Source organism: Ochotona princeps, chromosome 18 (genome assembly GCF_030435755.1).
Source record: "Ochotona princeps isolate mOchPri1 chromosome 18, mOchPri1.hap1, whole genome shotgun sequence".
Taxonomy (NCBI): domain Eukaryota; kingdom Metazoa; phylum Chordata; class Mammalia; order Lagomorpha; family Ochotonidae; genus Ochotona; species Ochotona princeps.
Genome location: NC_080849.1, coordinates 36,314,861 through 36,340,795, shown reverse-complemented (window position 1 = coordinate 36,340,795; position 25,935 = coordinate 36,314,861).

Genomic DNA, 25,935 nt, shown 5'->3' with positions numbered 1-25,935 from the left:
TTTTTGTTCTCCTTACTTTTTCTTTGTGATAATAATTTGACTCGGGTTGCAATTGCGGTTGTCTGATTGATTGTTACTGGTCTGTGGCTCTCTGGACCTACCTGAAAATGAAATCGACCATCTTAGAGTGATAATGTCAGTGGGATAAGAATGTGTCACTGGATAATACTCTCCTGCCGCTACATAAATGCCAAAGCAAGTCAGAGGCATTTATGGGGAAAAAGTTCATACTTAGCTAAGATTTTTACTTTCCGTGCAAAAGAAACTGAATCTCAGGGGTCAGCTACTGCAATTGTAACTTATTTGATGTCAATTTATCGAATGCACATAATGGATGTGCAAGGCAGGCTATCACAGCCTAGTGATCAATCCTTATGGAAACCCAATATTATGATTTGTCTAAAAAACTGAATTATTGTGTTTTTGAGCAAAAGAAAAATAAGGTTGGTTTCTCAGAAATGAAACAGTCCTATGGAAATGATTTTTTTAACATTTAACTAGATAGTCTTGTATTAAGTATTTTTTAAATCCATGGCGTTTTTATAGACTAGAAGCAACTGCATAAGTAATATTCAGATATATAGACATTACGTGAGTCAACTTATTCTATAATTGAAAGTATAATAAATTAATACCTTGGAGGAATAATAAATTCTCAAACATTGATTTATGACTTACATTGCATCTTTCAAGAAAACAAATCTTGTGTTACAAATATTTAACAAATCTACTATAATTGCAGTTTACAGAGAAGATGCCACATATTTAAAAAAATCTTTGAAGTCAGTTCTGGTACATATTGGGCAGCATGGAAGCATTACTCAATTTTCTTTCCTTGAATCTGGCTAAAAAACATCACACTATTAGTTTTGCAAGATTGGATTTGCTCTGTAGGGAAAGCAGTAAAATGAAATATAGATCCATAACAAAGAATATATTGGCCAACGAGAAGTAATGTTTAAGTATAGATAACACATTTCCTCAGAATGTCCTAGGAGAAGAAATTGCCCTAAAATGCACCTACATAGTAGCCTATTCTGAATCTTTTGCTAGTGGCCATCATTAAAGTAGAAATTGATATAATTTGTAACCAAAAAATATGGATATAAAAAAATCTATTTTGTGAACTGTCTGAAATAAGTTGTGGAAGCTAAAAGTAATACTATCTAGGCACATGTACCCAGGCCAGAGAAATGTCGGATCTTAAAGCATCAATATCTCCAGCCTAGAAATTCAAGATATCTTAGACAATCTACCTGGTAGTTTGAAGTTGGTTCAAAATGTGATAGTGAATGAAAATCTCATTTTTTGGTCTGACTCGTTTATTGTCAAGGCCATTATGAATATGATTGCACTGAGACCAAAAAAAAAAAAGGCACAAAATTCTTGGGAAATGATTCTGTAATTTTGTCTCCACGTACTTGAAGCTAAAGATTTAGTTGGTATTCATACAGACATTTTTCAAGACAATGCACAAAAAAGTAAATGATGCTTCCAAATAATTCAAATCCAAGGCTAGTACAATATTTTCTACAACAAAATCATTAGGGTGAACAGAATCATATATATATATTTAAACAGCATACCATTGTTGTGAGTTCATGTCCTACTCTGTGCATCACTTAGTGCAAAAATGATGCAGCATACTCACACAAAAATGCAAACACCCTGTGCAGGTTTAGTCAGAAGCCAAAAGTATTTTAAATGTTTCTATTTATGGGCCCAGCACGATAGCATAGTGGTTAAAGTCCTCACCTTGCACACGCCAGGATCCCATATGGGCATCGGTTCCTGTCACAGCTGCTCCACTTGCCTTCCAGCTCCCTGCTTGAGGCCTGAGAAAGCAGTGAAGGATGGCCCAAAGCCTTGGGATCCTGCCCCTCATGGGAGACCTGGAAGAAACTCATGCCTTCTGGCTTTAGATCAGATCAGTTCTGGCCCTTGTGGCCACTTGGGGAGTGTATCAGTGGATGTTACATGTTTCTCTCTGACTCTCTTTCTCTCTGTAAATCTGACTCTGCAAGAAAAATAAACTAAACTAAAAAAAGAAAAAAAGAATGGGATACTAGACACAATCTGAGTTATATCAATAAATTCACAGAGTTAACAAAATTGAATACGTGATGCAGTATTTGAAAGAGTTGTGCTAAGTGACAGGATAGAAAGCAATAGAAAAGAAATAATTCGTGCATGATTTGGTTCTTATTTCACAGATGTAGAGGACGTTGCCATGCCCACCAGTATCCTACATTACTACCTTCTCTCCTTACTACTTCCCTTCCACCTCTGAAGTGATCATTAATAATTATGGGACTGAGTCAAGTGTGAACCTTGTCTTTTGCTTAATTTACTACATTGAAAATTTACTCTTTTTTTTTTTAAAGATTTTATTGTTATTGGAAAGTCGGATATACAGAGAGGAGGAGAGACAGAGAGGACGATCTTCCATCCGATGATTCACTCCCCAAGTGAGCGCAGCGGTCAGTGCTGCGCCAATCCAAAGCCGGGAACCAGGAACTTCTTCCAGGTCTCCCACGCGGGGGTGCAGTGTCCCAAAGCTTTGGGCCGTCCTCGACTGCTTTCCCAGGCCACAAGCAGGGAGCTGGATGGGAAGTGGAGCTGCCGGGATTAGAACCAGCACCCATATGGGATCCCGGGACGTTCAAGGCGAGGACCTTAGCCGCTAGGCCACGCCGCTGGGCCCGAAAATTTACTCTTTAAAATTTTGAATGAATCATAACTCCTTTGAAGTGAAATATCAAAGAAATGAAAAGAATATATATGACTTAGTTTGATTACCCACTTTTATGGCATGGAACTGTTAAACCCCAAATTTGGATACTCACATAATCTCAAATGTATTACGAATAACACAGTCAAGTTTAATATACTTTCAAAATGAGATACAGTTTCACCAGTTTACAATATTTTCCAGTTGTGAAATAATAGACTACTAGAAAGAAATACTTACTCTTTCAGACTAATATTTATATTAAAAATCATAATCTAAAAGAATCATTAGGCCAAAGAACCAAAGAAATGTCCTTAGATGTCAACATTGACACAAGGACAAACCTTACCTACATGTGAAAAAGCTACTAATTCGAATGGTTTCCTTAGCAAAGTGCGGAAAGGGCACCCCTTGACCTGCCAGGACCAACGACAGTGATTAATGCACCAGTGCCTTACGTTAAAAATTTGCTATTCCTCCAAATTCTCTTTTAAAGTGTAAATAAGTCTATGGAGAACAGTATAGTAAATTTCCAGCTCCTCCAACTCAGTTCATTTTCACAAGCATCTTCTTTGTGGATGTGCACCACTGTGAGCAGCCCCGAACTCAACCATGGGAACAGGGATAGTAATGAGGAAAAGAATGGCCCGGGAGTAACAGCCAGATAGATTGAAAAAAATTAGAAGCAAAGGGTGACAAAATGTTAATACCAACACTCAACTTCACAGCTTTACTGTTGGTCATTAGTTAATCCTTTTGACGATGTTAATTTTAAACATTTATGTTATTCAATGGCAGAAATCTAGAGCTCATTTAAGAATTCATGTGATAAAACACCATTTTATATCTTTGTCAAATTGTTAAGAATGATGTACTACTATAGTCAGCATGATCTGTGGTGATTTTAAAATTTACTGTACATGAATGAAATTAATACCCTTCATCAGAGTATTTTTAATAGCCTTGCTTTTATTCCTGCTAACCTATGATGTTTTAAATTTTTGCTTGCTAAACTTTATTTAGTGGATCGCTAAGCCTTTGTCCTACAATGCAATTAAGATATTATCCCCAAATTTTTTAAAGGAGTTTTGCCTTTTCTAGATATAAGTTAATAAAAGAAATTAAACATGAATACAAAAAGAATAACATGCAAGACACGTTTTAAAATTTATAAATGACTATTCCACTTATAGACAGACTTGTGTCTAGAAGAAAGTTAGCTAATTAGCATATACCAACTGAAGAGCAGCTCTTGTTTACTTATAAAGTAGCATAAAAATCTTAATTTGTTGACTGAAAATCTACCATTTTAAATTCTTCTTATGTTTTGTCTTTTTTTAGTATAGATAATTGAAACTTTGTATTTGCCCTTTGAGTCCCACAGTATTAATTTAAAACAAAAAATTATTCTGAAAATATTTGATTGAGTAGTATTTCAATCTCTGTTGATTATGACCTGATAGGCTTTCCACAAGATGAAGATTTTTTTGTGCATTGTTCCTTGTAGAGTTCTACATTTAAACAGCATATTCTAACGCTTATGTTAAAATCAAGCTGTTTCCATCTGTTTAGGCTACACATTGCATCACTTAGTAGTATAAAAAGAGCAGTTTTTCCTACACTCCTGGGACAAAAATCACACGGAATTCATAAAATATGCAGCACATAAAAATTCATTTCCTGAGTAGAGGCATTCCAATGTCATAGAGCAAAACTATTACTTGTTTCATTGTGTTTAGAATAAAGAAGTCAAACCACCATGGTTTCAGAGCTGGACACCTCATTGTCTCACTCAAGCACGGTCTCAACACTCACTATGGCATGTGGAGCTGATTACTGTGGGTGCTGGGACATTGATCCCAGCGACCCTATGTGTGACGTTTGTACCATGGGGCAGGAACTCTGACTGGAAGACAGTCCAACTGCCGTCTTACATGCAGTTCTTTCCCTAGAGGATCATTCAGTGGAGACTGGCTTTACTGCTATCCTTCCAGTTCAGTTGACTTAAAACCCAAAGGTTATTGTTGCAATGAGAATTTCAACATTGTGATACCTCCCCAACGCCTTGCGGACTTGTCGAGCACGAAGCTGGGTCATCCTACGAGCAATTTCTACAAGAATTATGCAGCCATGAAAACAAAATGCCATGCCGCTCTGTGTGCACAGCAATCCTGATGACTGTTGTCTACTGAAATTCAGGAGCTCAAACTTATTAAAATTTGTGGGAATCACTTATTGGCAAATGCTGTATTTAACCCTTTAACAGGTATTTTCAAAACACAGTGTTACAGTAAGCTAATCTTTATGAATGCTTAGCATGCTGAGATAAAACATAAAAAGTATACAATTTTTGTATGGTGCAATCTTATTCTCATGTTTTCTACTCCATCTCATCACAGAATCTGTGCCCTTGATTCCAACAGATAAAATGAAGAACCGATTGACCCCCTAGATGTTAACTATTTAATACACTGTGATATATTTAAAAGTGCCATTTATCATCTTTTTTGTAATGTATTTACATTTACTGTTACACAGATTTGGTAGTATCAAGTAAACAAATAAGCCAACAAATAAATTATGGAGAGCATGAAGTAAGAAGAAAATAAGAAAGAAATGTACAAGGAGGAAGGAACAAAGGTAATATGCTACATGGCATGAGTAGAACACAAAAGCACAGCGGTGGGTGTATAGTTGTGCTACATGCCTTAACCATGGGAAAGTCATTTAATCTCTAAGACCTCAGATCATGTTGCACTATATACAAACTTCAAGATATCCTTCAGTTTACTTGGAAAACTTTGGCCATATTCATTATGAAAAATTTCAGAGCAAAATGAATTTAGAGAAATAAATAGTGTTAATTTGTAGATTATTATCAATCGTTAACAAGAATTGTATACCTGCCTTAGTATGACTTGCACAAGAATAACCAAAATCTGTTGTTTTAATCACAAGTGGAAAAAAATAAATGAAGAAGGGTAGATTGTCTTTTATTTTCAGTTGCAGAGAACTAAAATATCTGTAAGAAAACAGAAAAGATAAATAGGAATATATATCAGTTAAGGTTAATACCCAATGGAAATGCAAAAAACTTTATGAGGATAGGTAGCTACAATAAGATACTTAAATCAAAGAAAAATATAATCCAATATCAAACGGATTATTCAGGAGAAATGGTGAGCACAGCTTCTGACAGTTGTTAAAAGCATTAACCTGGGCCCAGAGGCATGGCCTAGCAGCTAAAGTCCTCGCCTTGAATGCCCCGGGATCCCATATGGGCGCCGGTTCTAATCCCAGCAGCTCCACTTCCCATCCAGCTCCCTGCTTGTGGCCTGGGAAAGCAGTTGAGGACGGCCCAATGCATTGGGACACTGCACCCGCGTGGGAGACCCGGAAGAGGTTCCTGGTTCCCGGCTTTGGATTGGCGCAGCACTGACCGCTGCGCTCACTTGGGGAGTGAATCATCGGACGGAAGATCTGCCTCTCTGTATATCTGACTTTGTAATAAAAATAATAAAATCTTTTTAAAAAAAGTGTTAACCTGAGAGAAAAGGAGAATGGGGAAAGAATTGTGAAGAAAGTGACAAGAAAAAAATAAAATAATGTTTAGAATTTTCATTCTCCCATAGTTGAAAATTTGGAATGTGAAGTAAGTTATGGTGGGTGAATTTATTATTATGTTTCAACCACACAGACACTCCTTTTTTATTTTTTATTTTTATTGGAAAGTCTGGAACATAGAGAGGAAGAAAGACAAGATCCTCCATCCAGTGACTCAATTCCCAAGTGTCTGCAACAGCCGGAGCTGAGCAGATCCAGAGCCAGGAGCCAGGAGCTCTTCCGGGACCCAAGGTGCAGGGTCCCAAGGGCTTGGGCTGTCCTGGACTGTTTTCCCAGGCCACAAGGAGGGAGCTGAATGGAAGCAGGGCTGCCGGGACTAGAACCAGTGTCCACATGGGATCCCGGCATGTGCAAGGTGAGGACTTTAGCTATCACAGACTTTACCTACAGACACTCCTTTGATGATGAATTTCAGTATGCGACTACTTTAAGCAGATAGAATCCATGAGTCATAGATACAGACAAGATGATATCTTTCTATTCCACCGCTTGGAAAATGAGCTTATCCTATTGAGAACATACAGAGATTATTCCCATTATATACCAAATGATACAGTCTTCTCCATATGTGATCTGGATTAATATATCAAAATTATTGTGCAATATAATCAGCTCAGTTTCAGAGGCTTGGGGTTGGAGAACAACCTGAAACCCTGAATGGTAAATGTGGAACATTAAATGTAATGAGAGACTTTCCAAACGTAAGACAATAAAACAATAGCATGAACACAACTTGTGCAATGAGATGCATTTATGCCATTAACTTCGTTTAATAGAGCAGCTGTATTATGATATGCCTTCTGGAACTGAGAGATAAGCTAAGTGTTAGTTATCTACGGCTGTATAATAATTTACTGCAAAATCTAATGTCTTGAAACAGTAAATTCCAAATATATTAGTATGCCACATCTTTCAAAGAGTTTGTTAGAGAGGATTTATTTTGCTCCGAATCCTCCAAATGAGCCCAGATATGTAACAAGCATATATATACACACCTGTGTCAAACTCACTTGCGTGGTTATTGAGTACAAATTTAAAACCAAGGGGTGGTCTTGAGTTGCTCACCAGCTACCTTTTGCATGTTTCTGAATGGAAAACGAAAATTGAAACAAAAAATAACCAAGGTGGCCAAGCTCTGCTCATCTGAAGACATATCTTAGAACAACAATTTTCATGAAGAAAATCAGAAAATGATATTAGTTCACTATCCTATATAGCCGGCCGATCAAGGAACACATGAATCATGAGTCAAACTTGAACCTGCTGGTTCTCTAAATCTCAGACATACGAAAGAGCAACCGTTTCTTATACCCTCAGAAATATAACAGAAATATAAGAGGATGTGTCATTTTATGGAACGGCAGCTGTGTTCCTGCTCATCAGAAAATCCACGGAACATTGTTTTTTTTTTTCCACTTAGCAATTTTTCTCTTTACTTCCATTTAAACTTTGCATTACTACATGAGATTAGCCTGTGTTTTATTTTCGTTTTCCAAAGGGAAGAAAATGATCATGCTTACAGAACAGGTTTTCCTGGGCTATCACAGAACCAGAAAGCAGCTGCTAACTCCCCTGAAACAAAAACAACAGCAGAAAAAGGGGCGGGGCGGGGGCAGCACTGTAGAAAATCCTATTTTCTGTTAGCACCTTTGCTGTTAAATGCAGAAACCTCAAGCATCAGCTTGAGGTGACACTTTGAAATCTAAAGAAGGCAAGATCTCAAATGCTCTTACTTGAATTGTCCCTTTAATGAATTTTTGACTCAGACTGAAGGGAAAATACTGGGTTACTGACACAATTTCCCAAGTTGCTTCAATTCTCATTTAAAGGGATCTGTGAACACACACCAGCTTAAAATGGTGCAGTATTTTTTGGTACAGTACTCAAGCCTTTGAAATACATCTGTAGTGTATGAAATTCTTAATAAGTACTAGCTACATTTTATTAATTTTCCAGCAACTTTTGCATATTTAAAAATAACGCAATTTTATTTTTGCTCCTCTTCTCAATCTTCCACTTAGGTGAAAAATTCAAGATTTTTGTTATTTATAATGTCATTTCGGTCTGAGCGCTTATTCTTGTTCCTTGTTTTCTCGCAGTTTATAAAACAAAGTACTTGTCGTTAATCTCTACAGACAGATCTTAGGGTTGAGTATTGCTTCTATTGATAGACGTCTGTACTAAGAGGAGGGAATGTGTGTCTAAAGCAGTGTGTTACACCAGTGCATTTGCGACAGTAACGGCATAAAAGATAACAGGGAAAGCTGTACATATGGACTAGGATTATAAGATAAATCATACCAAACATATTTAAAGATTGAAAACTGACCAATAATCTCTGAGGTTCACATCACATCCAGTTTTGTGTGCAGCCTACAGTTGACTTTCAGAAATTCTTCACCATGTACAATGAGTTTTAACAGCTTGAATTTTCACACTAAAGGGCTATTAATTTATTAAAGGAAGTAAGGTATCCATATTGATATTATCTTGATTCAAAAAAAAAGTGACAAATGAAAACATCTTTTCTATACAAACTCTCTTAATGTTGTTTCAGTGTGCACAAGCGTGAAAATGTGTTAGGTCATAAGCTTGGCAAAGCAAAGGCTATTTCTATTTTCATAGTATAGAAGTGCATTCCATATGAAACTGTTGCCTGAGGTCTGAACCTGCTAGAGAACTATGTCAGTTTTTCTCAGTTGAGTTAAAAAATGAGCATATTGTTTCTCTTTTCCCACAGGCTAGGGTATTTTTGTTGATGTTCTGGGCAAAAAAAGGAGCATGCAAGTATACAATAACCATAATTGGCTCCATATTACTCCGCAATTACAGTACATCAAATGACTTTGAATGTTCTAATTTGACTCAGAAGTGGACACTGTGCATTTTTCTCCCTACTTAGTATGCATGTAGTCTCATTATGTAAATATGTATATGTATCGTGCATGTTAAAAATGTAACAAAGCACCATCGAAACTAAAACACTGATTGCATATTGCTTTTAAATCTGACACATGAGTTTAACCGTATCAACTCAAATATTTCACATATGGAGCAATCAACTCTCATCTAAACATGTAACACATGAATATAATCAAAGTCTATCATATTTGAAAAAGATCAGTTTTAACTCTATTAATGCATATCAAATCAAAGTTCATGTCTTCACATAGAGAAAAGTGCTTCTTTTTCATGCAAATATGCAATTTGTGCAAGGCACGATGGGGGAAGCTCAGCATCAGCATTGGCTGAAAAGCTAGAACTGCAGTGAGAATCACATGATGCAGATGTATATCTACTGCAGCCTCCAAACCAAGCTTGAGCCGCCAGTTATTTATGTAAATAAAGTTGTATTATAGTCTCACTCATTTAATTATGTATTACCTTTAAACATGTGTTTATGTTTACGACTAGTTTTACCCAACAGGATTGAGTAGTAGTGACAGAGACAGTATGGCATGTAATGTATTTATTTGCTGCCTAAGCCCCTTTGCTCACTTTAAAACTGACACTCTTTGTTAGAAAGTCTCATTCGGCCATGCACTTGTTTAGTGGTAGATTTACTGTTGATGTGACGTCAGCAGAGCTGAGATTTAGAATCCCACAACATCCTTGAGACATAGCAGTGAACAATATACAGAGGGCCAATTCAAGTCCTGGCTGCTCAGCTTCTGATCCGGCTCCTTACTCCTGTGTCTGACAAGACAGCATTCTTTCCACCTCTACAGGACCCCCAGGTGAAGGGCATGGCTTATGGCTTTGGCCTGGCCCACCCCTGATAGTGTGACCATTGGAGAAGTGAACAGTGAAAGTTCTCTCTGTGTCTCTCATCTCCATCTCCCTCTCACTATCTCTCTCAGTATCTTTCAGTCACTCTGCCTTCTAAATAAATAATTGAATTTTTTTTCAAGATGTAAGAGTTTGGTATCCCCCATGGCAATAGCTTCCAAAGGGAAGCATTCAAGAAGGAAGACATGGGAATGACTGGCTTATCAAGTCTTGCACTGGAAAACAGCTCAGATTTAATGGAAGGGGGATACTTACTCTCATATATTGAAAGGAGGAGTATCAAGCAATTTAAGTAATTTTTAAACATTTTTATTTCAGAATAGTCTGAAATTTACAGAACAAAAATTATGAAGAATTAATGCAAAGAACTTCCATATATTGTTAACCTATCACAATTAATGAACCATATGCAGCTTTATGTTTCATTTACCCCCAAACTATCTTTTAACCCTAAAATACTTCCAGTAATCAATATTCAGTCTTCATATTGAGATTTTTTTAGCTGCAATTAAATTGTGGCTTCCACTTACAAGGGAGAACATGTGGTATTTGCCTGTCTGTGTCTGGCTTATTTCACTCAACAAACCATAATTAATTAACAACAATATGTCAATAACACATATTTCAGAATACCTATGCCATAAAAATTGTTTAAATATTTTGAAATATTTACCAATCCCTTTTTTATGCTGACTAAATCAACCAGACCCAGTGCCATAGCCTAATAGCTAAATCAGCCTTTTGCAGGCACCAGGATCCCATACGGGTGTCGGTTCATGTCCTGGCTGTTCCACTTCCCATCTAGCTCCTTGCTTGTGGCCTGGATAAGAAGTAGAGGAAGGCCCAAAGCCTTGGGCACCTGCACCCATGTGGCAGACCCAGAAAAGTCTCCTGGATCCTGGTTTTGGCATGTCTCAGCTCGGACCACTGTGGCCACTTGGGGAACAAATCAGCCGACAGATCTTTCTCTCTGTCCCCCCTTCTCTCTGTAGATTTGCCTTTTTAAAATAAATCTTTAAAAGTTCACTGAAACCAACATTAAAATTTTTCTGAGGCAAAGCAAATTTGAAATTCATACATATAAATACAAATAAAACAGAGATGATCCACAGTGGAAGCTCATACATTAAATCTATCATGGGTGGAAAGTGAATGACAACCATCTAAATTAAAAAGAAACATGATAATATTAGAAAATAATAAATATTTCAACAGAAGGAGTGTCTGCATTTGAGGGAATAGGAATGGGACTGTTTTCAGTAAAGGCGACCCTTGTTCCATGATGATATTTCAACTGACAATAAATAGGAAATCTGAAAGGTTATGCTTGCCAATCAGAGTAAGCAGGGATATGGAGAATTGAAACATGCACAAAAATAAGTTTGAAATACTCAAAGAAGATAAAAGTGGTTGCAAAAAAGACATTGGCTCAGAGGCGGATGGGAATCAGATCAAGAAGACTTCACAGAAATTGTGAGACTTCATTCTGAGCTCAATAGGAAGTCACTGCAACACCAGGTGTGAGTGAAATACTCTGATCTCATGTTTAAAACTTACTCTAGCTCCATTGCAGAAAGGATTATGAGGCTGGAGTAGGAAAGGTAACAGAGTAATTGAGGCTATGAAGACAGTATCCTGGAGAAGGCAGAGTGAGTACAAACAACTGCTGTAAAATCAAAGCAAAACAGCTCCTAGGGTGTCATCAGATGAGAATAAACTGAATGCTAAAAATTTTCAAAATGAAATCAACAGAACTTCATATTGGACTCTAGAGCAGCAATTCATCATATGTTGAATTATTCCTGTCTGTTTTGGTTAGCCTTAATCTAGTCTGGAATTGGGAGCTTTGCATTTAGCGTTTTAAAGAACTGCATGTTATTGTCCAGATCAATTCAACAGTTTGCAGGGAGGGGTTGGGGGAACCTCAGAGCCTATGTAACGTTGTCATAAAATGAAATGCAATTTTAAAAAGAACTGCATGTAACTCAGTTTCCTGTTGGAACAGACTTCCTTTGTCTTGCAATCAGAATCCAATACACCTGAAGCTAATGGCATCTGAGGTCAGAAAACACGCTGCACTCTGACTTTTACTTCTTGCAAATGAGGCATATCTGATGCTGCACTCAGTCCGAGGTACAAGGATTCAGTGCCTGCTCCCTGGACCACCGTCCAGTGTCATGTGTCCATAGCACGTGAAGCCATGTGGGTTGAGAAGTCATAGTGAGATGAGAAAAAGGATGAATTTTACAAAGCCTAGCCTTTCAAGTGCTTTTTTCTTTCAAACAAGACTCAGTCCATACCACGTGCTAATAAACTTTCCACAGAAAATGGTGGCAGTGCACCAATTAGGATTCTCCTAACTGAGCTGAAAAAGAAAAGCTATGGTAGATTGAATGTGTGTCCTTGGAGAAGGAAAAGACCAATGAGAAGATTTTTAATTTTGTGGGCTGATCTTTGGTGCTGCTGCTGTTAGAATGTCAAATAGAATACTGGCACCCCATAATATAATGATTTCGTTTACCTGCCTGCTCTTCTCCACCCCAGCTTCCTGCAAGCTAACATGTCCCCGAGAGGCAAAGGTCTGAGAGCTCAAGTTGTGGTATTCTTGGCTGTCAATTTAAGCCTGTCCTCAACCCAGCTGTTGGGAGCATTTAAGGAAAGATGGGGCACTTTCTGTTTCACTGTATTTTTTTTGCCTTTCAGTTACATAGGAGTAAGTGATTTAAAAAAAAAAAAAGGAATTAATTTGATTAAGCCAAATTTGAGTTAGCTGTGATTTTTAAAGTTGCAGATGGCATGTGAAGGGTTGTAAGGAGGTGCAGAATTTCTCAATACTAAAGAAAGAATCATGGTGATTTAAATACTTTAAAAGCATAGCATCCTTCTGCACTATCTTCCATTAACCATAATGGGAGTGAAAGTTGTTGGGTCAGGCAGGCAAAGTTATGCAAATGAACTCACTCTTGGACTTGAGAACCTCTGATAGCCTCTGGTCTCTAGGATCTCCTACATGGTAGAGACCAAGACATGTTCTACCACAATGTTTTCAAAGTGGTAACCTTGGTAAGAAAAAAAGAAAGGAAACTAAAAATTTAGATGATTCTGCTATAATGGTAGTATTTTCGAACTCCTTTCTGCCGCAAGAGCTGACTTAGAGCAAGAAGCATTATACAGTAAGTGTTAACCTCCCACCCAATCTCATGGCATGCAGATTAAAAGCAAAAGACCTGTACCTACCATGTCATGATGTATTTAACTATCAGAAAGTTAAGCTTGTAATTTGCAGTGAAGGTCTGTACTGTTGTGATAGCATGAAGACAAATGGTAGTTGGGAGGAGAAAATGGGGAGGGGGAAAAGAGACGGACCCCTATGCCTATAAAACTGTATCATGGAAAGCAATAACAGGTCTTCCCCAGTGCAGGGTCCCAAGGCTTTGGGCTTCCCCAGGCCACAGGCTGAGAGCTGGATGGGAAGCAAGGTGCCAGAACAAGAACAGGCACCCATAGGGGATTCTGGTGAGCACAAGGCAAGGACTTTAGCCACTAGGCTATTGCGTTAGTCCCAAATTATAGTAAATTTTAAAAAGTAGATTCTGGGGGGAAACGTGAAGGAACAAGTCTAAGGAAAAATTTTGGAAAACTCTTCAAGAAGAAAAACCTATGCCCAGGCATCTCATTTTTCCCCGCATCTGAGAGTGTAAGCAGAATGAGGACAGCCCAAAGAGCTATTTCTCTTCCATAGTATTCTTAAATTTAGCAAAAGGGAAGACCAATAAAAAAAAATCCTTGTGACAACTAAAGAGAAGATATTTGGAGCCCTTGTTAATTCCTACATACTTACCTTCAACTGAGTATAGATTAAATATCCACTACAGATTAATAACCCACAAATGACTATACATTCATAATCATTATAAATTAGTAACATTTGAGTGAATATAGATTAATAATCCTTGAGTGGGTACTCTGGATCTTACATTTTTCCTCTTTATCCAGAAAAAGAGCAGATTATGTAGAATGGCAGGTGGTAATGAGCATGTTAATTCATATCTGGCCTTGTCTGTTTAGTGAATACAGGCACCATAATGGAGAAAACCCCAGTCAAGGAACTACCATGGAATAAGACATATCTAACCAAGGCATAAACTCCAACAGTTCTTAAGAGTAAAATGAGTTACTACATAACTAAAGGCTTGGGCATTCACAGGTACATTGAAAATGAGCAATGCCCGTCAGTTAATATTACTTCCATTTTGGAACTGCTAAATGTCTGACTTCTACAACTTTTCTGTAAGCTTTATTTCCTGACAATGAAGAGGTATTTGCATCGTAAAATGTAATGCGTGGCCTGTGAGGTTTGATCCTCTCCCCTTCACTGTGAAGTCACTTTAGAGCTGATAAAACAAACCCTCACATCACAAAGAAACGCCTGAAGATAAGAATTTGCAAAGCAGAAGGCAGCTTATACATATCTGATTCAGCTTTTCCTCATCTCAATAAAGTGGACAAAAAAGTTCTGAAACAATATATGTGTTTGCTTTACACTAAATGTACTGTGGCATTTCAGACATTTTCAAAAACAGCCTGATTCTGCTTCAGGACAGAACTCCAAACATTGTCGATGAACAGGGATGCCAGTTCGGTGTTTGGGTTTTAGTCTTCACGTTTTTTGAAACGTAGCTAAATGGGATTTAGAATGACACATTACAAATAGCCCTGCAAAAAAAGATTTCACATCTGATAACCCTGGGTTCTCTTCCAGCTGTCCTCATGTGCCTTTGTACAGTTCTGTCAACCTCACTCTTCCTTTCACTAAAAGGAAAGGAGTCCAGCTGCCCCAATCTATATTTCCTCAGGCCTCACCCCAGGAGATTCTCTGCTCTGCTCAAGCTGAAAATGACTCGAGGGCTGTATATGAGTAGCCTAGAAGTGAGCATAAATAATAACCCTAGAGACATCATCTTCTATATCCAGTGCTTCCTTTATGTGTGGCATGGATGTTAGCCTGTAAAGTATGGTTTCCGAAGGACTGAAAATGACCTTCTGGTAACTCCCCAGATCTCTTCTACATATATTAAAGTTTCAAATCTTTATATTTTCAAAAGTACACATCTTTTACAGTATACTTTGTTATTTAAATTATGTCTATTTTCTCCTATATACACTTCAGAAATTTCTCATAGGAATAAACAAGAATAGGAATAGGCATACTTGAATTCATATTATAGTCATTAAACATTGAATATATTGCATATGTTGTATAATGTCATGTATCATCCATGTGCAGTATACACTAATCACATTACTTAGGAAAAACTCACATAAGTTTGCACATTTAACATATAGAATGCATATATATAATACAATATTATATATGTTAAATGTATATGCATTCTACTCTGCTATATTATCGTAATCTTACCTGAATAATGAGAAGCAGCAGCATAATTTGACTATCTCTCTTCAGGTCATGATAAACTCACTTTACATTATCATCATTTAGCACTGATCAAGATAGACCTAAGCCCATTGGATCCCTGGAGTTTAAAAAAAATCCTGCCATATGCAAATTTTAGCTGAAACATTTCAATGAGTGGAATTCATTTTTTTTCTAGAATACCTTTTCCTCACTAGCTTCTACTAATTTCTTCCTCATCTTTTTTGTTGTGGTGGTGGTGTTACTGTTTTAACTAATTCATTTCAAATGTGGAGTGACACAGAGACACACCTACACAAAGGGAGAAATTGTCTGTTTTCTGATACACTCCCAAATGGTTGCAACTGCCAGGTGTAGATCCAGGACCTGCATCTTGACCTACTACATGAGTAGCAGGGGCCCACACAAAAGGTTGTCTTCAAGCTACCTTCTGGGGACATCAGCAGGAATGCTGGATCAGAGCAGTCAGGACTCTAACTGGCATCATAAGAGGAGAAATACTGTCCTGTGTCATAATCTAAGCCCCTGTCCTCCAGTGTTTGAGAACTTCTGCAGTGGTTTCAACACTTCTATAGTGAGATGTCAGGCCAGCAATGCAAAGGCATACAGCAAAAATAACCAATATTACACACATTCGTCCCAGAAATTCATACGTCAGAATGTAAACCTACAGATGTTTTGCTGTTGTTGCTTTGAATTTTTTCCTTTAATTCAACAAGTGTTTATTGATTGCCTGTAAGGTGCCACGTATTGTTCAGGTAGCAGAGTTACATCTGAGGACGAAACTGAGCCGAGCCCACACAGAGCTTAGTCTGCCCTTTGCCACCCCTTCCTGAGCATGGATCCTCGCACTGCTACTCGTTGTGTCAGAAGCAGGTGCCTGCTGTTCCCGCTTGAGCGTCTATGACCCCCAACCCCAACCCGCTACCCAAAGAGTAGCAAGGGCTGGAAGTGATTTTTAAATCATCAGGTACAATGGGGTGAAAGACGAAGGGCTGTGGGCAGTGTGTGTGTGTAAGGGGAGTAGGGGCTATAGGAGCAGCGGTGGGGAGCACCTGGGTTTCAGTGCGAACAGGCTGGCTACACAAACTGCTGTTTCTGGGGCTGCTGTTGCTTTTTGGTGGCTGCCTTGTTGGCCAGGTTCTTGGCCTTCTCTGTAGGTGCCATCTCCTTCGCTTTCTCCGTGGCTTCTCCACAAGGGTCTTGGAAGAAGCCTACCTTGCAACTTGGCCAAGACATACTCAAAACCCTTCATAGATTTTGGTCACATTTCTTTTGAACCCGGAAACGCCCCATTCCTGAAGAGCTCTGAAGATGCTGAACAACCTGGAGGAGACCCAGGCTTCCTGGCAGATTTCAGTCCTCCTTGTCTGTGTTTACATGGTAGACGCATCGCTCTTCACCCTTATCAGCGAGGCGTTGTTTAAGTTCTATGTTAAGGTGTTTATGGTCTGATTCTGTGGATTCACAGAGGTGGGGTTTTGTGAGTTGGTCAGACCATGAGACCCCCACCCTTGTGAATGGGATTAAAGCTCCCATGTAATCCCTTATATTATGTTTTTACCTTCCATGTCTCCTTTCAGGTGAGGACAGAGTATTTGCCCTGTGTTGTCTTCCTTGATCATATTAGCAACGGGCTACAATGTGCCATCTTGGAAACAGAGAGCAGCCGTCATCAGACACCAAATCTGCAGGTGCCTCTCAGGTCTTCCCAGTGTCCAACACTAAAAAATAAATTTGGTGAATAGAGACTGTCTTAGTCATTTCTGGTGGTCTCAGTAACATGTCTGAGATCAGGTAATTTATGAAGAAAAGCAGAATGATGTTCCCTGTTATTTATACACAATGAAACAAAATCCTCGGATGTCACCCAGAGAAGCTGGTGCCATTTTTTGAAACAACACAGAGTTAGAACTAAATAACTCTCATGTGAGAAATGAAAAGAGTAGATACATGGCTGAAAGGGTTGGTGGCACCAAATTAGATGATATTTGAACAAGAAGCATACTTCCTCAAATAGACCAAATATGCTATTTTCTAAGAAATAGGTATATAGAGAAAGAGAGGACATACGAACCAGCACTGAGTCTTCTACAGAGAAATTTTATCAGGATGGTAATGGAATTCTCTCTGGGAAAGGCTGGGCAGTGATTGACTGCCAAGTCATCAGGTGTAGATGGCATATTTAGTACCTGAAAAGCAGTGAATGGAAAACTCTGAGGAAACAGTGTATCTTAAAACACCATGGAAGCGACCATGAATGAGTCAGCCTGCAACATCCCCTATATATTCAAAACTAAAAATACGGAGTCTGTGTTGTAACTTCATTGACCATAAATCTTTTCCCTTCCTCGGTTACTTCTTCCAGGCTTCGGAAATCCAGACATGGATGCCATGTAAAGGAAGAGATTCCATGATAGAGAAAAAAGTTTCTCACTGCCGATTCCCACTGCAGAGTACTACTGCTGGAAGTTGGCCCAGTCAGGTGAACTTCAGAGGATTAAAATTCAAGAGTATTGGTTGCATTGCACTGGGCATAAAAATTACTTATCAAGGGTTAAAAGAACTCAGAGATAATTTATTATCCAAAAGTGCTAGTGTGCCTGCTCCAGGCTCAATCCCAAAAAGTAAGTAGTAACATTAAGTGACTGTTAAGAGAAAAAATTATGCTTGTTTTTCTCCCACCCTATAGATCCAATTTTTAGCAAAACAATGAAAATTAATTCTGTCTCAGGTTTAGAGAGAAAAACTTATTATCCCTGTTCTATTTTAATAACTAATATGAAATCATGCAAGGGTGGACTAGACAAAAGAATTCTTAGAGGGAGCAGTAGTTGTTGGCTATGCACATTGCTGATTTCCCAAGAAGAAATAGTCAATGGCCTTGTGTCATCTTATTCTCGTTGAATACTATTGCTTGCAGGTAACACAAAGAGTGACAGGGAGGGAGGTTAAGAAAGAGAAGAAAGGTCTGTTACTAGAAATAGTGTGGAAGAGATCCACAATCTGAAAAAAAAATTGTGTGGAGTCCAGGTGTCTCCACATCCAGCACTTTGTTGTTAGAAAGGATATGATGGAGCCTTGTTTTGGACGGAGCATTTGCTAATTTACTGTGTTGAGAAAGAATAAGCAAAGAGTTCTATGTCAGGCCATATTTACATTAAATCATAATGATTAATATGTCATAAATAGGCAGCTTAATATGAATTCCAATCCTCATGGAATTCATGAAAGTGCTTTTCTTCTCTTAAATTGTAAAATTCAATGACTTCAGGGTGCACTTGGTTGTAATGCACAAATCCCAAATCAGAGTGCTAGTTGTAGTTGCTACTACTCTGTTTTCAATCCCATTTTTTTTCCAATGCAATCCTAGAGGTAGCAGATCATAGTTCAAATACTTGGGCCTTGTGGGACATTCTAACGGTTGTCTTGGCTCCTGCCTTCAAGCCTTGCCCTACTCAGACTGTGTATTCATTTGAAAAGTGAACCAGCAGAAGATGAAAGATTCCCTCTCTCTCTCCTTTCAAATAAATGTAAATAAATAAATATCAGAATGAGAACAATGTTTTAGCTATTGGAAAAAATATTTTTGACTCCACTTTTGAGCTTGAATTAATTATGTCTGAGCCAAGCTAGATACATTTGTCTTGTCAAGGAATGTTTGTTCCCTTCGCCCATTTGTTTTCATTCAACTTGCCATGTACTGGCCTGCTAAGACTGAAGTTTCATATCCTTTTCTCCCTCTAACCAGTTGCTTCCTTATCTGTATTCCTGCCTTGCTCACTGATGCCATTCATTTCCTTCTCTGACTTCTAACCAATCTGTTACCTTTTTAATTGCAGAAGCTGCTCACAAGGCAGCTTAACTCTGACAAGCTCAGTCTCTGGCCATATCTTCTGTCCTGGCCATGCCTGTGAAAAGGAGAACTGAATGCCTGTGGCTGCAGGGTTTCTCTGATTTGTACATGTCTTCTATAAAGACCGAATTGAAAAAGCTCAATCCAATGTGATTTCTAGAGGGACAAAAACCTAATCACATTTTCCCTGAACCAATTATCTTTTCACCAAGGCAGGAATCAGATTCATGGCCACTGGGCCTAACATTTGCTGCCAAAAAGTATTTTTCGTGTGTGTGCTCCACATACATCTTAACAGCGAACTTCAGTTTTTTGTGTGTGCAGACTCAGATCATGTGACATCATGTATTATTGACAGTGCTTTTATACGCAATGACCGAAGCAAAGCTAATCACTTGATCTGCAGATATTGGTTGAGTGGAGGGGGATAACTTACCCTTGTTAGCCCTTTGCTTTCCCATTGGTTTAGAAGTGATGTGGTATTGCATCTCACCTAATAAGAAATACGACAACAGAAGTGGTCTGTGGCTTGTGTTAATGCTTTTAAATAACATTGACGCTTTTTAAGACATACTCTGTGGCACTGAATGTTCTTTTAATAGAATGGGAATCCCTTTCTCACGGCTGACACAAAGCACAGTTGACATATCTTTAAAATACAAGTTTAGACATTTCCTTTCACTTTCTCATTCCACTTGTAAATATCGATATAGCCGGATTATCATGATGACAAACTTGAAGCCACATTAATCTCTTCATGTTGCAAAGCATTCTTTACTGGGAAGATCTGACTTTCATCATTCATTTCACTGTTGCCTGCTGCTAACACTTACAGGTTACATGTCAATAATCCTTTTATTCAATGATATCTTAAGACATCAATATTACAAATACAATATGCATTTAGGATCACATGTGGTTAGGCACTTACAGAGGATATTTTGGTTTTGTAAGATTTATTACATCTACAAAAAATCAAGACACTTGAAGCATTGAGTTCTAAATAAACTGCTAATGTATATTTGGATAGTTAGTGTTTTAACCAATCTTCTGATTGCTATTTCTTAAAAAAAAAAATAAGAAATTACCTAATTTCCCACTAGTTTAAGTGCTAACTAGTGAACATTATTGTGGCTCTTATAGAATGTGAAGACAGTACCTATATTACAGTGGTAATGAAAGTCAAAACAAATTGACAAGAAAACATGCTTTCTGTGACAGATGATAAGAAAGCTTTGGCCACAGCACTGGCTTCCATGTAAATGCGATGTCTGATCAATGCTGGGCGAGATGATCCAAGGTTAAAATATGTTTTTTACTTATCAGTCACAATTTAAAACTCACTTGATTTATTTAAGAAAAGTCCTACTTAAAGAAAAAGATTTATTTGAAAAACAGAGTTACTGAAAGAAAAGCAATGAGAGGATAAGAATGAAAGAGCGAGATGTGGAGAGAGAACTATAGAGATCTTCCATCTGCTGGTTCGTTCCTAAAATAGATGTCATCTGGGTTGACAAGGCCAGAGAGTAGAGTGTAGAACTTCACTGGTGGGCCTGCTGTGATGGCTCAGTGGCTAAGCACTTACCTTGCATGCATCAACATTCCATATAGGAGCCAGTTCATGTCCTGGCTGCTCCACTTCCCATCCAGCTTCTAGCTTCTAGCTTGTGACCTTGGAAAACAGTAGAGGATAGCCCAAAGTCTTGCGACCCTGCACCCGTGTGGAAGACCTGAAGAAGTTCCTGGCTAATAGTTTCAGATTGACTTACCTCCGGCCATTTCGGCTACTTGGGGAGTGAATCGGCAGATAGAAGAGCTTTGTTCCTATATCTCCTTGTCTTTGTAAATCTGCCTTTACAATAAAAATAAATTGATCTTAAAGTAAAAGAAGAACTTCACCTGCATCTCCCACATGGGTGCAAAGACCCAAGCAGTTAAGCCACCCTCTGATGCTTTCCCAGGAATATTAGAAGGGCGTTGGAGCAGCTAGGACAAAAACAGGTGTCCATATGGGATGTCGGCATTGCGGATGGCAGCTTAATGTGCTGTGCTGTAATGCTTGCCCCAACCCCTTTGGTTTTCAAACCATCCCTTCTTAAAATGCAAATATCCCTGAAAGGGATAAACCAAAGCCACTTACATCTCAAGAAAGATAAGTGGATTTAACACTGCACATTAGGACGCGAGAAATACATGTCAGCAGCTGCTGCCGCTGACGTGACAGCTTGAGAGCTGCCAAAAAAAATTCAGTACAAAAATCTGAAGACAAACTTTTATAGCTCCCGGTTTTTCCTAAGATGGTCTTACCAGTGTGCAATGTTTCTGTAAGGAAAGGTCACAAACGGTAACCTGTCTCAGCCCATTTTTCTCTCTGACAACCACGTTCTGTTTTGATTTCTGGGCACATGTATCTAAGATTCTTAAATCCTAACTGAGCATTAAATGTGGTTCAGATATTGGGTCAGACTGAGAGGATTTAAATGCCACCATTGCCACCTGAAGACTCCATGCTTCTGAACAAGTTACCCGGTCTTCCTGAACTCCATTGTCCCCAGGGATGAGGATATCAACCAGTTGGATTGGTGTGAGGATTAAAGAAAATGATGCCTAGGAAAGGCTGAGCCGAGGACCCAGCTCGAGCAGATGTTCACAGAGTGTCGTAATTACTAGATTTATCAGAGTCATGGACAGAGTGGAGAGCAGGATAATGTAAGAGATTAGGACAGTGACCTGTGAAATAAAAAAAAAGAGAAAGAAGTGGAAGAGACCCTTGAAAAAGCAGCAGTGACAATAATCAAACTCGCGTTTCTCTTCTGTCAGGTTCAGCTTCAGTAGTTTATTGCTCTGCCTCTCTCCCAACATCCCAGCTTGCATGAATGTCTTAACAGTAGAGAACATAACAAAGGGGGAGCCCAGGTAGAATGGGAGAATGACCACTAGAAGGAGATGGTTTTGCTTCTGAGAGATTTCTAGATACAGAGATAGGATTCCCCACTCCCTCCCTTCTCTTCACAATGGAGACAGTTGTTCTTGGGCCAAGTAGATTCACAAAACCCATTCTAAACATCTTTTAAAACAATTTTAAATTACAAGCTAAGACAAAGAGAACTGAAGTAACTAAAAACCAAATGATTAACAGCATCCAAATCAAAACCACAGCCTTTGAATTAGCAAGAAAATTAATATATCTCGATGTTAGGATTCCAACTTAAGAAGAAAATCATGCTTAATCTGTATTTGCACAAGTCAAAAATGTATTTTAGATTACACTTTATACAAATGATAAACATGCTTATCAGAGAAAAAATTTTACCTTAAGCAAAGGTTTTGTTTTCATAACTTATTTTTTCTCATTCATGGCAAAATGAAAAATATTTAATCCTACCCATGAAAACCTAGTGCAAAGAAGACTTTTCATAGGAGAGATCACTCCAAGAATCAATATTCCAAGAACAACTTTGAAATAGAGATTATGTAAACTACGTAGGTGGCATAAAAACTGGTGCAACTGGCCATTGCTAGCTCCATTCATAGATGTGAATATCCTTATGTAAAAATAGCAATTTCTTGAAATTATTGCCTAAATACAACAAGGAAGAGACTTGAGCAACCATAGATTTGGAACCCAGAAATACAACTTCATCAATATCCAAAAAAATACTGTGGGGAAACTAAATCTGACTTTGGATACATGAAACCAAATCAATGGCTCACACTCAGCAGGTAGAAGACAGTTCTACAGAAATATTGACATTGTTGTCATCTACAACCCAACTCTGAGATTTTCTCTTGGGTAAATAATATTTTCATCCATTTAATTTCATTTTCACAACATGAACACATTAATTTCTCAAATAATACATCTCTGGTAATTTTTTTTCTGCTCAAAACACACTGAGCATTACCAAATAATACGGTTTCAATCCCTGGGTTTCAATATTCAAACATATCAGGCTACTAAATCAATTCAAATGACTCATTTTTTTCCCTCATTTACACAACCCTAATTTGTGCTCTAAGGAAGCATCTAAGGATTTGAAAAGTACTTGTGGTTCTTGTGAGCAAAGTCTATCCAGATAATCAAAGCTCAGAAGTCTCCACTCAGTTTTACATAATCATGTTCACTCCAAGATATATTAGATTCAGACCCTCCCAGATAAGGTATTTTCAAATGGGGATTTTCAAAGTTACGAGAGAAAAGAAGCAAAGAATACATAAAGTGTTCTGAGCTCACTTTACTACAATCTTCATAATGGAAACGATAAAGGTTAGGTGGTAGCAGCATGAGACTTTCTCTATCTTCTGTCTCTCTTTATCTCTTCTCTATACAACTATTGTTTCAAAAAATTAAAAGAAGTCTTCAATTTTTTGTAAAAAATTATTTTGTATTGGCAAGTTAAATTTACAGAGGGAAAGAGAGATAGAGCTTCCATATACTGGTTCACTCTCCAAGTGGCTCCAATAGCCGAAGCTGAGCCAATCTGAAGACAGGAGCCAGGAGCTTCTTGTGGGTATCCCACATGGCCTTGGGCCACCCTCGACTGCTTTCCCAGGCCAAGGCAGAGAGCCAGAAGAGAAATGTAGCGACCAGGACACATGCTGGTGCCCATATTATATTCTGGGGCATGCAAGATAAGGACTTTAGCAGCTAAATTGCTATGCCAGGCCCTCTAAATCTGTAAATTTTTACAAGTGTAACTATACCAGCACATCCAGAATGCTTTAATATTGTAATGGTGGTGAAAAGGTAATTTATATCTTCATTATGAATACTAAACAGAAATATAAGGAGACATGCAATATGGAAAGAAGTAAAAAAAATCAGAATGAAACAAATATATAGTGCTTTATTATGCTTGTTATCTCTTTGGATTGTTTCCTTTTTTATAATCAATGTAGCTTGTTATTTCAAAATAATTTTATAGCTAAGATAAAAAAACTTGCAAAAGTTCTGATAAGCACAGAGCAAAATATATGCATAAGCTTATAAAAATAATAAGCTACCCCAAAGATAATAGTGATTATCTAAAAATGAAGATTGTCATTTAGGGATAAAGGAAGGAAATAAGTGAAAATATAAAAAAAAGCAAAATAGCAAAAGTCTGACCTTCCTACCAAAAACTATCTTAAATATTAATGGACTAAATAATCTCATTAAAAATATATGGAATGAGGGGCCAATACAGGGGCATAGAAGGCGAAGCTAAGCATCAGCCTCCAGTGCTGGTGTCCCTTATGGGAGTTGGTTTGAATTGTGGCTGCTCCACTTCTGACCCAGGCCTTGCTTATGTCAGAGAAAGCAGCAGAAGCTGGCCAACTCTGTAGACCCCAGAACCCATCTGGGAGATAGCAAGCTCCTAAATAAATAAATCTTTCTAAAAAGAAGGAAAAAAAGATGTGGAATGAACAGATGGATTAAAGATAGGACTCCTGTATTTGCCACTTACAGGAAAATTTACCTTAAGGACACACATAGATTGAAACTGAAAAGATGGATCAAGATATTTCAAGCAAACTGGACCTAAAATAAAGGAGTAAGCATATTTCCATTACTTACAACAGATTTTTAATCTAATATCATCAAAAATAGATAAAGATCATCATATATTGTGATGAAGGGTTCAGTCCAGCAAGAGAAACTAACATTTGCATGTGCACCCAATGCTGGAACAGAGACTAAAATCCTCATGTTGCATGCACCGAGATCCCATATGGGTGCCAGTTCATATCCCAATGGCTCCACTTCCCTTCTAGTTCCCTGCTTGTGGCGTAGGAAAGCAGTTGAGGACAGCCCAAAGCCTTTGGACCCTGCATCTGCATGGGAGACCTGAGTTTCTGGGTTCCTGGCTTCAGATTGGCGCAGCTTTGACCATTGTGGCTACTTGGGGAGTGAATCATCAGATGGAAGATCTCCCTCTTTGTCTCTCCTCCTCTCTGTATATCTGACTTTCCAACAAAAATAAAATAAATCTTTAAAAGAACAAGACTCTGAAACAATAGTGGTAGGGAATGTCAATACCCTTCTTTCAGAAGCTCTTAGGTCCTCTATACAAAACACTGACAAAGCAACGATAGATTTAAATGATATCCTATGTCACTGAACCTCACAAACTTCTCCAGGCCTTTCTATACGTTCCAGAAAAGGCAATATTTTCTGGGAGAGAGCAAAGTAATTCTCAAAAACAGTTAAGAGTAAGTCACATGCAGTGATTTTTTTTAAATGACAGTAAAATAAAAGAAGAAATCAAAACAATAAAACAGTGTAAGCCACACAAATACATGGACATTAAATACAGACAACTTGTAAAGCAATAACTCAAGAGGGAAACTTTTAAGAAATCTTGACATAAATGAAAATGACCAAACAACATGCCAATAGCTATGGCTACCACAACAGTAGCACTACAAGGGAAGGGTATGGTAATCGATACCTCCAGCAAAATCCAGAAAGAGACAATTTATTATTGCACCTAAAGGAACTAGAAAAACAACAAATCA